This window comes from Leptonotus elevatus, chromosome 13 (genome assembly GCF_054856555.1).
Source record: "Leptonotus elevatus isolate MCC_2025b chromosome 13, RoL_Lele_1.0, whole genome shotgun sequence".
NCBI lineage: Eukaryota > Metazoa > Chordata > Actinopteri > Syngnathiformes > Syngnathidae > Leptonotus > Leptonotus elevatus.
This window is the reverse complement of record NC_141251.1, coordinates 18,240,506-18,258,750: the sequence shown is the minus strand read 5'-3', so window position 1 is coordinate 18,258,750 and position 18,245 is coordinate 18,240,506. Positions and strand designations below refer to the sequence as shown.

Here is an 18,245-nt window from a genome sequence, read left to right as displayed (position 1 = left end):
TGTTACCAGCTGTGCATGCTTTGAACCCTGGCTAACCAGGTATACTAGTACCAGGTGCTATTCCTAATATGGAAACTCATTAATTGCACCAAGCCAATTGGAGAACAGACATTTTGGGCTATTCGTTTGCCAACGTGGCCAAGGCAAAGTTTTTCCTGAAGGATGAAATCAGTCCAACTTATTTTCACTTTCTTGAAGTGGGCCACTATGTCGTTAAATGTAGGTGTACATTACTGTACAATGTAAATAGATGAAAAGTTTGGGGCTTTAATTTTAAAGCTGGACAGAGGTTGTATTTTGCAGTGAGTCCATTCTTAAAAAATGCCCCCCATAATTTAGTCAATGTCCTGAAATAAGGAAAGTAAGTCCAAAGACAGATGAGTGTGTGAAACCACAGGGGACTGCATTGATAAAATGGTAGGGTGATGCCTTTTCCAGTCAAGGACGCCCAGCCTGCATTCACAACACTAAATCTCAATTTTTAAACTAAAGTTACAGCAGGACTTTAAACTAAGTGCAAGAAGTCCTGGACAGTTATGTGCACTCAGTTGTTTTTCAAGATATAATGCGTGCTTAACTGCTATCTTCCTCCCATTGTGTGCGAACAAGAAGCATCCTTTTTTTCCTTCTTTAAGTAAAACAGTCAAATAGCATGAAATAGCCTCGGGAAAATGTGTCGTCTCAGGCCCGAGAAATGTTTTCACTTTGGGTTATTTATACTGGCATTAAGAGGCCATTACGGCAGCGTGCAGCATCAGCATGTGCCTTGTGGAGCGTTCATGCTCAGCTCTCATCCTGATAACACTGCGACAAAGAGCCAGTGAAGATGTTCACTTTCAAAACACGCTCACAGAATCTCTTCGCTGTGAAGGACACCCCCGATGCAGTGCACGCGCGCACACGCACGCACACGCAGAGCTGGACTAGTCCCAGCGAATTACAATTAACTTTCACTCACAGTAATCAGCCATCACCATTAAAGTTAAGATGTAATTTATCCAGCAAGGACCAACTTAAATGGTCCTCCAGCACTTCCAAAATAGCGGTGACACAAAACTGACTGGTACACAATTCATTCTTTTGTCTCAAACATAAGGGCAAAACTTCAAAATATTTATGATTAATATTATTTTATTTGTGGGAAGTTGCAGGATTGTTATGCTACAGTACGAATCCATTTGACGTTTGACCACGTATGTCTTTTAATATTATTACCTTATTTTCTACAATTAGCTTATTTCAAAATGTATTGGGAAAAAAAGTAAATCCTATATCTAAACAACGTTAAAGTAAATTGTATACTTCAAGATTGTGAGCTGCTGATAAAAATATCTTAATACGTATGTGGTCATACTCGTTTAGAATAAGTAAGCAGTAACTTTTGGCATCCGCCCTGCGCGTGCCTGTCTAAATTAATGCAATTCATCATTAATAAATAATTAATAAATAAACAGTCTTGACTTTTAAGCAAACTTTTTGAATATAATTTAAAAATGTACTACTGTATCTAAATTACATTACCAAAATGTAGAAATCATATAGGCTATATTGATATTGAAACTGAAGAATCTATATTTTCCGGCAATGATACGCCATTCCTTAATTCGTTTGCACGTTTTATACATTTCTGCAAGAAACACCTCCCTAGTGAAGCAATTCACCTCCTAAATAAGAATGAATAGGTTTAGCAGATTCTCTGATATTGATGCATGTGCATTTAAATGCGTAAACTAGTTGAATAAAGTTCAACTGCGCATATTTCGGTAAGTATCCTGCATTAGGTGAAAGGCAGCGGCAAGTGAATGAGGTACTCACGGATGAAGAGGGGAGGGGGTGGAAACTCCGATTAAAACCTCCAGCAAGAGGCAGCAAGAGGCAGCAAGAGGCAGCAAGAGGCACTATCCTCAGTTCATTCTCCGCTGGATTCCGCTGTTATCACACGGGAGTCTTTTTTTTCTTGTTACTTAATCCCGTTACTGAACTTCTAAAGGTTTTGCTTTATGAAATTTCTGGAGCGGCGATCGGAGCCAATCAGCGCCAAGCACGGTGAATATTTAAGTAGACAGCCAGTGAGGAGGCGGAGGTGATGTCGTGGGCGTGTCCTCAGGTGTTCACTGTGACGTTGTGAGCGGAGATCAGCTGGGAGGAGGACGAGGAGTTTCAACTGCCCTGGTTTCAACCGTGTGAGGTTTGAGAACAACATTGATGTTTGACATCTGCTCTTCACTTACATTTGATTTAGTTCATTATATGTCGCCATTAAGAGGACTTGTATCAGTCATGTGAACACGACGTCAAACATCTGCGTTTTAGAGCCAGACTGTGTGTAAGGTCAGAGCGATAATTTAGCTGTAGTTATTTTTATTTGTGTTTGTAGCTAGTTACTAGAAATATTAATATGCATACTAGGCATTCATAACTCTTAATGGGTGGGTCAAGAATTAAAGGAGCACTTGCATTTAAGGTTTTAACACGCTAATTCTGGTTTGAAAGTTATACATGTAACAATGTGTTTGTTGTGGTTTCAGTGGCGAAGAGCTACATTGGGAACATAATGGAGTGTATTCTAATATTGTTTCTAACCATATTAAACAATGTGTTGGGGACAAATTGTAAGAAACAACACTCTGAAGTAGTTATCGCCCTGAGACCAGCATTGCCAAGTTGCGACCCATTTTAGCCACAGAATCTCACCTATGAGAATAAAATTATTTTGTTAATAAAAGACAAATCTGACCCAGAATGCACTTAAAATATGTTACTGGACAGGGCTCATATAGCAGCAACGTAACTCGAATTTCTACATAAATCAGAGCACAACATAATTTATCGCTAATCTACTTTAATACAGTAGTAATGTCATTGAGTGACTTTTGGGTCTGACTCTTGACCCATCAGTTCCGAATCACTGCTCAGAAGAATGTAGTTCTGCATCACTGTAAAGTACAGCTTCTACAATCAACGTGTTCTTAAATTAATACCTTTGCATTATCATTTTCTAAAAGCAAATTTGTGGATAGTCTCTCATTGGGTAGTGAAGGTGTACCTAATAAAGGGTCCTGTGTGTGAATTGCGCCTTAAGAGGGTGATGAATTATCCAGTGTTTTGTGTGAAGCAGCGATTTGAATCAACAACAATAAAAAATGACAGATTCTATAGTGAAGGCATGTGCACGTTTACAGTTGCCAGTTGCATTATTCTTATGTCGCGCTCCACCGAGTACAACCTGCAGTGTGTGTCACGCCGAGCACCCTGGAAATGAGATGTTCACATCCCAAGGACGTTTCCCACCATAATTTAAAAGTGGCCGGTGCTGGAAGGCTTCAAACTGAAAGTGCTGAGGTCATAAAGCAGCACTCCTCTGTCTCCGCTGTTATTGTGTGAGATCTATTGGTCTAAATCCACAGGCAGGTGGCTGTGACTCATACAATGCAAACACCAAAATGTCAGTTTGATGTCACCGTGCTGGGATTGCAGCACTCTGGCTGCAAGCTATAAAATGAAGTTAAACACCTAAAGTTGACAGAGCTTGTGCTTGTTTTTTTTTTATACATGTTATTTAGGTGTCAGGTCTCTTTGGTGTGGTCGTACAGAATATTGAAGGTTCAGAAAGAACATTAAAGCTCTCACATGAAATGATGCGCATGATTCTATCAGTTATACAGTACTGGAACCGCCAAAGGTTTTGGTCACTTTTTTTGTATTTATCCAGATAGGACATTCAGAAGTTTCTTATTTACAATGTTGATCAGGTCTGCACATGCCCTGCTATTGACTGGTGATTAATCTAGGTTGTTGTATGCCTTTCAGTGACCTGGGATAAACGGCATGCAGCTTTTCTGTGACCCTGAACAGGATGAGCAGTAGAAAACAGATGGATGGCTCTTGCATTTTTTTATTAGACGATAATGGACATCCCTCAGCAGCGGACACAAGCCAGTGACAGCACCAAGTGTAACTATCAGGCATGGAGTAGGTTGTATTCTTCTCCTTCTCTGATCCTAAAATACAGCTTCTTGGACTAAAGATGAGGGATGAATGAAGCTCAAGGAAAGAGAGGTAAGGGGGTGGGGTGGGCCTCCTGCACCCACCAGATCCTTTAGGGGCCATCGAAAAATGTATAGTACCGGCAGCATGATGAATACCCTCTGTGGCACATTGGGAGAACTCCTTATATCGTTAAGCTTCAGTAATGGTACCCATGCCACACGTTCCCTTGGCAGGATTGCCTGGCGACGTTCCCTCTCCTGACTAACAGGCATGCTGGTCCACATCAGGTCAGATTGACTGTGACGGCAGTAGGTCTACCTCCTCGTTAGAGGAGGCATCTGTTAGCCGGAACAGGGGGTTCCATTGCGTTACACTATACATGTACGAGCAACATATTAACTAATTTAAAGGGGAGGTCAACCCAAACGCTTTCTTTACTATGATATGTTGTATGTTCCCCCACTAGTCTAAACATGGCATTCTGATTAATATTGTGTTAGTGAAATACAAGTTAAACAACAAAATCCACACATTATTCATTTCAGGGGGCGGCCATTTTGTCACTTGCTTTCGACTGGAAATGGCATCACAGTTGCTCAAGGCTCTGGTAACATAGCCTGGCAAGCCACACGAAAGAAAGTGGGTCTGGACAGGCGTCCATAGACAGCGATTCAGCACCGGCCGAAAACAGGCCGGCCAATCAAATTCGTCTATTTGCGTGACGTCATCTCCATGAGCTACGTCACTCTCCGCAAGTCGTTTCAACAGCGGCGAGCTTAGTGATTTATAACGCTGTTCGAATATCAAAACAGAGTGACTCATGACACCATGAATCTTCAAGTTTTTCCCGCAACAATGACATAAGTCATTCAGTACTGTCTCTCTTCGGCTAATAAATGCGACTGTTAGGGCGGTTGACCAGACTCAAACTCCGGCAAAGCCGCAAGTGAGTCTGGATTTCCAGGCTACTGGTAACAACCAGTCATGGCTCAGCTTCAGGAAACAGGTGAGCCGTGATTGGCCGCTACATGTTATCGAACATCAACTGTAAAGACAGGTATTTTGATGGATTAAATGCAGAGGTCAAATTCTGTGCACTTGCATGTAAGAATGCTCATTCTCAAGTAGCTAACAAAAATATTTGATGCAGGACTGCCTCAGTATGCAAGTTTGACAAATTATGTAATATAAATAATAGCAGACTGTCACATTTATTATTTTTATTTATTTGGTTTCAAACTACAGGGGACTCTGTTTTGATGACCCAACCTACGACATTCAGTTTGTGTTGCACCCTTTCAAGTGTGTAAACCAATCACAGAAGTAAAGGTAAGCAATTGTCCTCCTTTTTGTTATTGTTTTTCATTTGATTATTTTGTAGTCAAATCCTTCAAATGTTTTTGTTACAAAGCCTAAACACCTTTGATACCAAATCCCTGAAGATTGAGGCACTGATGGCGCTGCTCATACGCATGCTCGCCAACCTGACATGAAGCATCAATTGACTAAAATTTCAATGCTGAATGTAAAACGCCTCAAGTGATGTAAGATGCAGCCCGTATAATTCTCCACCTTCTCCACTTGAGTGTCTCCAAATATAACTTGTGAAAATTTCCGTGCAAGTCTTATGCAGATGAACACTTGTTTACCACATTTTGTCTTCATAATTCTCAGTTGTATCTCCTGTTCTGTATATACATATAAAAAAAGAACATTTGATTTTCCGAGTGGATGAGCTCCAGTTCGCATCTTTGAACCTGCGCAGCGAGGGCCGCCTGTACTTGCGCCTCCAGGGGTGCGAGCGCATGTGTTGCAGCGTGCGCTTGTGTGACTGCCGCACTTGAATCCACAACGCACACATACAGATGCTTAAATATAGATTCAGCCAACAGGGTCCTCAATAGATCAGACTTCTCCTGACAGTTCTCTTAAATGTCCTTGGCAGCGCCCCTTCCCCCATTCCTGCACACCTTTTCCACTCTGGCCCATGTCATGCTGCAATATTTCTCTTCTGGAAGGCTCCCATCACCACTGTGCCCTGCAATGCATGACACAATCTTGGTATATCCCATAAGGTGTCACTTAGCCAAAGAGCCCACTTCTGCACACTCTGCACTGAATGGCGTGCAGAGGCTTGAAGAACGATGAACACATCAATTTCCTTCTAGCGTGCTGGAAAACTTCATTATTTGCATTATACCATTGCTAGAGTGTCAATTTTCTCCATCCCAAAGCAACAACTCATCTGCCGGAGTTGGACGTCTTCACACGACTTTGAAGAATTGCACCAATAAAACATTGTTTTCGCAGTCTCTGACAAATATAACACGCGCCCCACATTACTATCAATCACATTTTTTTAATTTAATGTATGAATATGTGATTTATCTGACTCGTGCGGACCCTGTAAATCTATTTTGCGTGGAGAGGCGAGCTCAGAGCGCTGATGTTTCCTTATTGATTGGCTGGCTTAATGGTGTTTGTTCTTTATAGCTGATCTCAGGAAATAAAGCAAATAAATAGCTGCGAATGAGTGCAGTCGTTGTGATACTGTGAAGGGGAGATGACAGTAGAAAAAAATGTTTTTTGGGGAAAGAGCAGGAAATACAGAAATGCTTGTGATTGATGGAGGAACACAATACATCACTACAATCAATTCCCTTTCATTTTTTTGCAGATCTGACTGTGAAATCAGGACGTTGCGTCACATTATGTTTGCATCACCACTTCTCGGATCACAACCGGAGCACAAGCTGCCTCCAGGTATCACTGGCGTCTTCTACATGTTAACCTTTATTGACAACATGTCACAAGTGCCAGTGCACTTCCACGTTTTGTCTGTTAATGCTGAGTGATGGGCCTTCCTTGGCTTTGGGACCATTCTGATAATTCACAGAGGATTTGTCAAATTGATTTGAAAACCTGACCTTTGGAGAATGAATGGATGAAATGTGTCAAGTTAGAGGAAATAAAGTACTTTAGGTCAAATGCTTTGCAGTAAAACAAATACAGTGAGACCACTGAATTGAACGCTTCTGAGGTACAATTAAACTCAAATTTTTCAGGAAAAATATAAATTCTATAAATCCCGAGTACATCTCTTTCAACTTCAGCTCAGTAACCAAGTGTTTTGCTTTTAGTTTGGTTGTTTTATCGCCAGCCAAAACACAAATGGAAAAAAATATGATGATAACCATAGAGCAGGAAAGAAAACTCACTGTGACTTCTGTCCTCGCTAATACAAAAAGGCTGACTCCTCATTAATTTAGCAATTAAAATAAAAGAAGCCGGGATTGTGAACTTGATAACGTATGAAAAATTAACAGCGTTTTTTAAATGTTTGATATGTTCTTTAAAAACTCTAAATTATCCTTAATATATATGTCCTGTGATTTAAATGGCAACCAGTCCAGGGTACATCTTCTTATCCAAAGTCTACAATAGTGTTTTTTATTCATATATGGTAGTAAAGAATGTTAAATATTACTTTCAAATGTCTGTCGAGTTAATGAAGGATTTATGATAGCAACATTTGTATTATTTCTTAAAGAAAATAAATGTTCCTTATTTATCTTAAGTTGTAGCGAGAACTTTACATCAGGTCAGCCTTTCTTTTTTTTTTTTTTATCATTATTTGTGGGTCCACTCTTAGAGGAGGAGAGTAGGGTATTAATCCAGCGCATTAAGACTGGGGTCTCTTTAGTGACAGTCGCCGCCTCCTGGCTGATGTAACGCAAACTTGTGCTTTTGGGAGATGAAGAAGCCTGTCAAGCCACCCTTGGCCGATCACCCTCCCTCTGTGATTCTCCACCTCTAATAGCAAAATCGATTCAAAAATGAGGGACGAGGGAAACAAGGGAGGAAATAAAGCGTTTGTCCATCTCCGGTGAAAGGATAGTGAAAGGGCAGACTTGTTTGTAAAACAAACATTTGAAGATATCACCCCACTTTTTTGTTTCTTTATCCTTAGCTTGCTCTCTGGATATTTCATTAGGTACACATGCACGACCGAAGGCGCTTCTCTCGTAGCTAAATAAAGTACCAAGCAACGCAATTCCGATCGACACCAAACTCCAACCCCACATATTGAGCTCAGACTACATCATCTGCTAAACTGGTCAGAGACAATGGGTGTTACATTACATGGCCACTAATACCTGTGAAGTAGCAATATATTAGATAATAAGTCCAAATATTCTCCATGAACTCCAAAAGGCTTTTGTGGAATTAAAAGTGAATAGCAGCTTGTTTGAAATGTCATCTCACAGCCAGCTAGTGAAGCCCAAAGTAGTGCACCCTCTATCCTTCCTGGTTGCATTCCTGTTGTTCTCTCCTCAGGTAATCAGCCCTTTCTGCTCAGGCGCGCATGTGGCCGACACTGCGGAAATTCATTTTTTGCTTTAATTTCAGGCCCATTGATCGAGGAGCGCATGACATCCATAATCACAACAATGGCGTGACAGCGCGGATAAATAATGTGGAAGGATGTAAGAATAATCATTTTAAAAAATTGCTTGTGTGTGGGGAGCGGGGGGAAGAAGAGCTAGGCTTCATCTCTTACTGCACTCTGTATTAATTACTCACAACCCCTCCCCTTTGATGCCATATATAATTTTTCTTCTCAAACTTATCTGAAATCTGTTTGTTTAAGCATCCATTAAAGTCTAGGCATCACCTCTATAATTACCCTACTGTATATCTCTAATGTTGCTGATTAGTGGAGTGCAACTAAGTTATAAAATAACGTGAACTTTTGCCTGCAAAAATACCGTAAGGCTGCTACGTGTCCGGCGACAGGATGATTCATGAAAAAAATTACGATGATTCATGCTGCATTTTTCTAATATTTTAGTGGTCATACAAGTGTAAAAAGAAGTTAACCCATAAGAAAATAAAAAACAATGAACACCCTCCTTTCATTTTGAAGAGAAAAAAAACAACCACAAATGCATATGGTAGTGCTTCATTGATGATTGATTTGAAGTAAAAAAAATTACAAAATTAATTTAAGCGATCATATTCAAACTCATGTTAAATAGATGTCAGCACACACCTGCCACCAAATAACCCTATTTAACCCTAAATAAAGTTCAGCAGTTCTAGTTGGCTTTTCCTGACATTTTGGTTTCCAGCTGACATTTTGGTTTCCAGCTGAAGAACTAAGATCCCCAAAGTATGATTCTGCCACCACCGTGCTCCGCTGGAGGTATGGTGTTCTTTTGGTGATGAGCAGTGACGTGTTTGTGAGAACCATACTGGTACCTTTTGAAATTATGGCCAAAAAGTTAAACCTTGGTTTCATAGGACCATACAAAACAACTCCCAAACACAATGTGCAACCACAATATTTAAGTTGTTTAGTTTTACTTCCCCTCACAAAAACATAAAAAATTATAAAAATATGTGCCTGCTTTGCAAGCAGTAGCTCTGCTACTGCTTTGCTACGCAGCAGTCCCTGCGATTGAAGGACCTGGGTTCAACTCCCCTTCTCCAGTGTATCACGAAAGGTGTGTGCTGACTGATGGATTAAACGCAGAGGTCAAATTCTGTGCACTTGCATGTAAGAATGCTCATGTCAATAAAAGCACCTTTACAGTGCGCTTCACAGACACGAAACTGTGTGATTGATGTGCACCTTTTAGGAAGAATCACGCACATCGCTGGCATTTCTTTTCAGTAAACATGACAAACATTAGCACATGCTTTGCTTCATCCAAAGTCCTGCGTTTTAACAACACTGAGAGAAGAACTGGAAGCTCACTACAAAGTAGATATGACAAAGTGCAGTGCAACATGTGACCTTTTTGCTGCGTGTTAAATAATAAGGGAAGTGCACCAGTGCATAAAGCACGGGAGCTTGTGAGGGGGGTGAGAGTTCCTGCTTATGCAGTCACTCTCAAGTTGTACAATGGCAAGAAAGGATACTTTCTGCATGGGGACATACAGGAACATAAGTATTTTCATATTACAAACCGTTTGAGTAAGAATTTAAACAATAAGTAATTTGACTTTTGCTATTTCTGGAGAAATGTTGCGTGCTGAATATAAAAACATTAGAATAACGTGGAATAATTTGGATTGATAAGGAATGGTTTAGAATAACATAGAACAAACTGAATATGCGGAAGTTGGAATCGTTTTAATCGGTCAATATAAGTGGAAACGGGGTGAATATCTAAATATTTCGAATTTTGGGCTTTAGAAACTTTTATGAATTATGTGATGGCTTGAATGTTTTGCACATGTTGAAGTTAGAATCAATCGGTAAAGTAATCTTGAGGGATGAGTTAATGTAGAATGTCCTAATGTGTGAATTTTTGGTATACAGTACGTGCAAAATTTTGGCATGTAGAAAATAGTTTATAAGGTGAACTGAAAAAGAGGAATGATTTCAATTTCAAATGAGCACTATATGAATTATTTTTAATAATAAATGGAAAATAAGTTTGGGGGTAAATTTATCTAAATTGGAATGAATGGGGAATTTTTGGGTGAAAATTTTTGAATTATGGGAAAACTGAATTTTTGGATTGAAAAAAATGCAAACCCCTTTTTGGAATATCTTGAAATTGGATTGGTGTGAATCAGATGAATTATGTGGAAGGAGAAGCGCGTCAAAACAGTGGGAAGAATACAAAATAGGAATTCCTTTAGACATCACACAATAAAAAAAGTTTTGCTATAGAGGATGATGCCATTGGTGTTAATTTTGAATAATTCTGTATTGGTTTGTATTGGTGATGTTTTTTTCTTCAATTTACTTTATTTACAAACTTAAAAAAAATATATATTTCTTGTCGTGGATATCATTAGTATGTGCATGTTTACCTAATAATGTGGCACAGCATGATAAGATGGCAGCATACTGGTGAGTTTTAATTAGCTTTTTTTCATCCATATAGGAGCAAAGGATCTACAAAATGCATCTTGACCATGTTAAGATAATGATTGGAACATTCTCCAAGGCTGCACACATATAGTAAGTGATCGCTGTTATTTGTTATTTGTATGTGAGTCAACAGCCATTTTGCTATGTCGTTAGGGAAAGCTAGTGACCCTATCGTGGACATGTTGAGCCAAGCAGCCTTTTCTTATCTGCATGCCCTTGGAGTACAAGCCCATTGATATGCTATCTTCTTGCCAAGATGCTTCCAATTATGCGAGCCACTGGAGTGAGGTGGAGCATGCTTTTTTTCCATGCAATAGAGAGAGCTCTATTGGTTAATGTGCTCTTCTTTTCTTTTCTTTTTTAACCCACCTCGGCAGGAAGGGCCAGTAGATCCAGAGCATACTTCCCACTTTTCCCACAGTGTCGTGACATCAATTTAGTACAAAGCTCATCACTGGGGCCTGAGTTTAAAGCCAGCACCTCAATACATCACATGAGGGGAATTCTGCTGTGACATGACTTCCTGTGTTGTAAATCCTTTCATGGAAGTGTGCTGTCTCTTATTGGGGAGATGAACACTCAGGGAGGGTTCTGACTGACAGCAAAGGGGAAGTGGCAAGATCGAGGTAGAAGGTCCTGTAAATGCTGCACCATGTATCTAGATCTCCTCTTTTCCAGAAGAGGGCAGCACATCTTAATGCAACCCAACCAAATGGTTCTGTCATCTGAAACTCTCCAGCCTGATTTGTTGAAAAACATACAGACAGAGGTCATTATCATGGGGATTTTCTAAAAAAATAATTTTAAAAAAGTCACCCATGCATGCTTTCAGCCCTCTAATTGAATCATGTCCCTCTTTACTTTTTCTAAAAGGAAATTATTTGGGCTTAAATGACACCCTGAAAACACATTATGATATGAAAGCTGATGCAATTAACTGCACAATTCTCTCACTTCCATTTGTCATCCTCATAGTCTATCCCTTCTTGCTCTTCTTCTCGGCTACATTTCTCTCTGCTGACTTTTTTTTGTCCCCCTCGTTCTCCACCACTTTGTTTCTGCTCCACCCTGTAATCACGCCGGTTTCGTGGCTCCCATTTGGGCTGGTATATATAGCAGTAATTGTCAGGGTGCCGTAAGGAGACTGGGCAGCGCATGTGTACGCTCTCACAAGGCTGTTTGCAGCGGACCTTGTTGATGGGGTTTGGGGGAGCACCACAGGCACAAAGGTTCTTTCTCATAGAGGCAAACAATGCACACATTCTATAAGGCAGGGATGAGGAAACCCCTTTTCCTATCATGGACCATTTACGTTTTATATGGTCCTTAATAAACTCTAACTCTGACCTAATGCTGAACTAACCCTAAAACCTGACTTAACCTAAACCAAACTCCAAACCCTTAATGCTCACTCCATTTAACATTTCTCTATGTTAATCATAACCCAAAGTCCTACATAAAAAAATAACACCATACCCACTTACTGTACCCGCTCTCAACTGTGATTTATGTAAGGCATGCGCATGTACAAATGGCCGCAAATTTGATTGCTCACCTATATAATTATGGCAGGCAGCTGATTTACAAACGGGGCACAATCAGGATTGCACCTGCTAAATGTGCTAAATTATAGTGGCTGATTTTGCGTAATAAGTTTTCCTCACACTTATTATAACAAATTATCAATTTAGCTTCGAAATTATCTCAAGATTCTAAATTATCTGAAGGCTGACTTTGAGCCACTCACAAGAAGGTGTCATGCCATAGCAGTTTTCCGGGTGTGCGATTCCAAGTTGCTATGTTACGCAGAATGGACCTGGACATCAAATTACCGCACGCTTAAGGTGAGATACGACATCAAATAAACTACAAATAAAATAAATTAAGAGCAACAAGACCTTAACACGGACCCGAAAGTGGAGTAATAATGAGTCACACTATTTGCTTCTGTAACTACTATTTTAGTTGTAAATAGTTTATTTAAAAAAAATCCAAATCTAGAAACACATTATATAAAACTTATGTATACAAATTATTAGTAGTAGCAAACGACATGGGCCATGTCAATTGTTAATTTCAATCCAGGACCCGGGCCGTTACAAAACATACGACAGGCCTTAAAGGCCCCCAGTCCACAGTTTGGCCATCCCTGGCTGGTACAAGGCTTAGTGCTAATTAACAACACGCCGTCCTATTTGTTCTTCACTCAGCCTTACGTGACATGCAGCATAAATGTGCCTCCTAATGGGTTTTTAGGATAAGAGCTTTATGCAAATACACGAGTCACTACATTTGAATGGTTGCAGGGGATTGAGCCTGATTCGTCGTCAGCCGTCCGGCTTCTGATCCGTGAAGCGGGCCCGCGTAGCGTGCAAATAGAAAACAAGCAAAACAGGCGAACGGCCACACATTCCCATCAGCGCTTCATCAGCCCGAACGGGATTGAAGTGAACGTGAGCAGCCGGAATGATGGAAGTTGCCAGTTGGCTTTCAAGCGAAGGCAGCAATCTGTTTAATCACAAACTCTGCACCCCCACCCCAAAACGCCGTGTGGCGTAGCAAGCATGGAACGCTGCCTCCGAAAGAGATGACGGCAAAAACATGATACGCAGCCCAGTTGTTTGTATGACAGGGCGGAGGTTCCTCGGAGCTTGTATGGACAGGTCTGTCATTCACAGCGTGCACACAGTCCCGCCATTGTGGAGCTGTCTGTGGTCCCCATCGGGCAGGTCAGGGTGGGGTTGGCCGAGGGGGCCTCCTGAATAAAAACATTGGCTGAAAACAGGATGTGGGATCAAAAAGCTTCGTCCAAGCGAAGTGTTTGTGTGCCAGTTGCTCATTATTCCGCTGTCTTCTTGGATCACTTTTCATCAAGTGGTACAGTTTTCGATCTGCACTGTATGATGTGTGGGCGGGGTTGTGATTATGGTCTCGGCTAGTGTGTTGAATTTAATGAAGAAGAAGAAGGAGATAAAATGGCGGTATGTGCTGTCACCATTCCGAAACAAGAAATCTTTGAATACTTTTTCAATAATGTAGGATTGGGTTTTCTCATTTAGTCACTTGTAGCATCATGCTGACTTTTACGCTGCTGGCATAGTTACATATCTCCTCACAGCGTCATCCATCCATCAGTTTTCTACTGGTTGTCCCAGCTGACATGGGTGATCACCAGACTTTAATGAATCCCGTAAATTTGCTTATTTGAGAATTGTTTCTTGGAAACCCGTCCTCGGTTATTCTCTGAAAACTCGATATTTTCCGTTTTGTGCTCAGGCCAAAGCAATAAAAATACTACTTTGCCGCCATCTTGTGGAATTGTGGTGTTGTTAGGCTTAATTCATTGGTTGAGTTTTTTCCTCCGCATTTTGAGATCCACTTTGTGTGCCTTCAAAAGTTGAAACTGAAAGTATCTTTCTACTTCTCTCATGATGTGAATGCTAGCTAATTCTACTTCGATGAGCCTCATCGGAAGGTGGTTTGTTTAAAATCAAAAGGAAAAGAAGATTTTAACTACTCAATACAGTCGTTTATGTAACATGGATTCCTGATTGTGTACATGCTGTTGGTACTTTATGGTTATCTCCGTTTTAACCATTTAAACCTATGAACAATTCCGAATCTTTAAATAGATTATGAAATGAAATGTTTTGGGAATGTGGGAGGAAGTAACACCGAAGTAGCGTAACACATTACAATTCATAATATTGCAATCTAGTTACTTTCAAAAGAGAGGAAATAGTAATATGTAGTGATGGGAAAATGAAGCTTCATGAAGCACTTACGATATTTTTTTTACTCCTCTAGATTGTGTTCTTGGTTTGAAGATAAACACTAGTGCAATGGAAATGAATTACATTTGTGTCTTTTAAACCAAAAGTGCCATCTAGAGAAGTCCAAAAATATCACAAATGCTTCATGACGCTTCATTCTTTCATCACTAGTATTATGTAATTATGGAAATATTGCCCAGCACTGTTGTTTACCAATTTCATCACTTACCTTCATGTACGGGTATGCTGTTTTTCATTATGGCATATGCTGTAGATCAATTGAAAGTTCATATAAATTAAAATGGCTAAATGGAAATTGGGCATTCGGACTGAAAGTGTAAATCCGGCCTTGGTTGGTTGGTTGGTTGGTTGGTTGGTTGGTTGGTTGGTTGGTTGGTTGGTTGGTTGTACTGTGGATGTGATTCGTTGGTATGTCCACAACTAACAAAACCTTTTTCCCAAGTTCCAGGCAGTTGTGTTTGGAGATAAGTTTAGCTCGTTCCAAGAGGGGCAAAAGTAGCGAACCAGGTGTTCCGCTTTCATCCTGTTTACCAAACAGCTGTTTCATCCCAGTCGGCGAGAGACCACTTCACAGACCCTCTGTTTTATTTCTGGGCGGACTTGTCAACTAAGAGAAAGTCAAACATTTTGTTATGACATTTCCTTCCCAGACGCACACTTTCTACCTGGTTTGATATGCTGCAGTTTGGTCATCACTTCCAGGACACTCTGTGTGTTTGTGTTACTCAAATAGTTTGGGCCAGTTGTCGGCTTGTCTGGGAAGGGAAGGGGAAGGCGCTGTTTGCGAAGGATGAAGTCAAAAGCAAGTCGAACAGCTTGAAAGACTTTGGCTTTTTTGGCTGAGCGCTTGTAACTTCTTAACGTCTTTTTGTGGATCCAAAACAGCACATTCTGGTCAGTCGGGCTGCAGGTGGAATGTAAATGTTACCCAACACAGCATCGTTTGTCTTGTTCAATGAGGAGAAAGTTAAACAGACAAACAGTCGGCACGAATTAACAAGTAGCAGACAACAAACCTGTGACCAAGTTTTATTGATTCAGTCATGATGAATGCTGATATTATTTAACCATAAAATGTTCATTAGGACTATTACATGTTTATTAAAAAGTTTTAGTTATATTAAGAAATGTTAATTTTGCTCAAAATGCCTTAATTGTTATATAGTAACATTTAATGTAACTAGTCTGATGTTTCCAACAAACCGATTCTTGTCAAAATTGGTAAAGAATTTGACAAGTTACCTCCAATACAAGTGAATGGAAGAGATCACGCTTCCCTTTTTGCTCATGTATTTGATCAGGAAATAGGCAAATTCATCTGTTTTATTGATAAAGAAAATCAATGACTCCTGTCAAATTTGGACTTTTGTCAAGTAAAGCATAGCAATTATGATTTTATTATCATTATTGGAAATATTTTCTAATGAACAAATATTTTGCATGAATCTTCAGGAAGGAGGCAAGAAGCAAACGGCAGTTTAGTGTGTGACAATGAAGTTTTATTAATTCACAGTCATGATGGATGGATGATATGGTGATTTGAAGTGACTCAGCCAGTGTTTATCCACACTTATCCCCAGTTTCTTCAAGCACAAATACAAAGATCACCTTCACACATTTGCACCAAAGAAAGAAAAGGTGGGGTACAGATGGTGAGAATTGTGTGTGTGTGTGTGTGTGTGTGTGTGTGTGTGTGTGTGTGTGCATCACAGCAAAAAACACCCAATTACATGGACACTTGTTAAATGATGTCTAAGTCCCTGAGAGCTCAGCTTTCTATGAATGAGATTTTAAAGAAGCACCATTTGGCTCACACTCTCACTGGCAATAGGGTTGCTACACTTATAGCGGATTACATACAGTCATATGATGAACATTAAACCACGTGATCTAGGGAATTGCATACAATTTTAAATAAAACACAATAAAACTATAAACATAGTAATTGTACATAAGCACAAAGTGACATCAAACACTGCTTTCAAGTCTGCTTGTTTTTATATTTGGCGTCATGTTGTTGACTTTGAAATGCTAGCAAATTAAATGTAATTTCAGAAAAACTAACAAAAAGATGAGTCCTAATAAAGTCACTTCTCCTGAGACATTAGTAGGATTTTCAAAGAAAAGCACTAGAATGAGTAGAAACTTGACCATTTTTGTGTATAGTTATTTTTGTCTGTTTTATACATAGTTTGATAAATTTGATTGATATTTTATACAATTTCCCTGTAAATGGTTGTGAAAAATTTACCTACAAGTTTCAGGGCTAAGATGCAATCAGATAAACACACCCAGTAATTAATTAGCATTTTGCAAAATGCAGTTAAATGACTGTTAAGCTCGAAAGTAAGTAAGTACCAGGGCAATGCTGAAAGGAACAAATAGTATCCATTTAGTAATGTTAAAACTATTATAAGGAAAAAAGTTGTATATTTTAGAGGAAAAAAGTCAGTAGCTAGCAGTTAAATTTTATTTTTTATATCTTAACATTTTTTTCCTTTAAAAAAAATGTTTTCAAGAAAATTCACTCTTCTCATATTACGACATATCAAATTGAAACCATTTCATGAACTTTGATTTAATCCTTTGACATTTTATTGCAATTTTAATATTTTCTTTTTGCAAAAGTGCAGCTTTATTCTTGCAAAATCCTTTATTACGATTTTATTCTCATCGATGTATATCATTTGTTCGAAAAACATTATTCTCATCTTTACGCTCAAGAAATAATGAATATTTTTTCTCTAATCTTTATGATTTCATCTGATAGTATATAGGTCTACTGTATGTTTTTTTTCATGAAACATTTTCCTTATAAAGTTGTCTTTTCTCGTAAAATAGTACAACTTTACACTTGTCAAATGAAGGCTTTCTTTTGTCATACTGTAGAACAGTGTGGCCCAAAGACTCATTCAGAAAATAATAAATAAAATATTATATCATACATGTATGAGTTTAGTGATCATTTAGCTACGCTGATTAACAAATAATAACCCTGTTGTCTCGTAGACAAACATGTTATTCTCTTTTTGGAGAGCGTCATTGTCAGCTGTATGGCCTGACTTCAAAATGCTGCTTTGGGAATAAATAAATAAAAAATGATATCTGCATGTACGTTTCTAAAAAACTTAAATCTTCTTTTTCCTCCCATAAATCAGATCTGTCATCTTCTGTTGCCTTGCATGTGACATTTATGGGAAAAAAAAATCTCGTAATTCTATAGGCAACTGTTCCACAGTGTGCAGAAAAGCACACGCGATAGACTTAACCCTAACCTTAAAACTAACCCAAACAGACATAATTAAAAGGCTTTTTTTGTATTTATATATTTATATTTATACATATGCTCTCAAAGCCTGCTGACATGCCTTCCACAAACATGTGGTTGTCTGTGTTACACTGTTGTTCCCTCCCATCCAAAAAGCTTTGAGAGAAAAAATCCTTACAGTTGCGTTTTAATAACCGCATTTCAAATTAATCTGTTGTATCTTGTCAAATGGCCCGTAGCTAACAAATCTCTTACTGAATGTGTTGTGTGAACCTTATGAATAAATTAAATATCAGTATAAATA

General features: G+C 39.2%; 1 protein-coding gene and 1 long non-coding RNA gene across 11 annotated transcripts in view; one reads left to right on the top strand and one right to left on the bottom strand.

The window, feature by feature from the left end:
* LOC147164099 (cartilage acidic protein 1-like) overlaps positions 1-1,980 on the bottom strand; it is a 31,181-nt gene extending 29,201 nt beyond the window's left edge. For both annotated transcript variants that reach the window (XM_086092979.1, XM_086092980.1), the window contains exon 1: positions 1,816-1,980. The gene's annotated coding sequence lies outside the window, so the exon portion shown is untranslated. The remainder of the gene's footprint in view (positions 1-1,815) is intronic.
* LOC147164098 (uncharacterized) overlaps positions 1,857-18,245 on the top strand; it is a 40,636-nt gene continuing 24,247 nt past the window's right edge. For 3 of the 9 annotated variants that reach the window (XR_015096866.1, XR_015096867.1, XR_015096869.1), the window contains exons 1-6: positions 1,857-2,188; positions 3,811-4,059; positions 5,236-5,319; positions 6,668-6,753; positions 8,401-8,477; positions 10,893-10,969. This is a non-coding gene — a long non-coding RNA (uncharacterized LOC147164098). The remainder of the gene's footprint in view (positions 2,189-3,810; positions 4,060-5,235; positions 5,320-6,667; positions 6,754-8,400; positions 8,478-10,892; positions 10,970-18,245) is intronic. The other 6 variants (XR_015096865.1, XR_015096872.1, XR_015096870.1 and 3 more) reach the window with 6 other exon arrangements.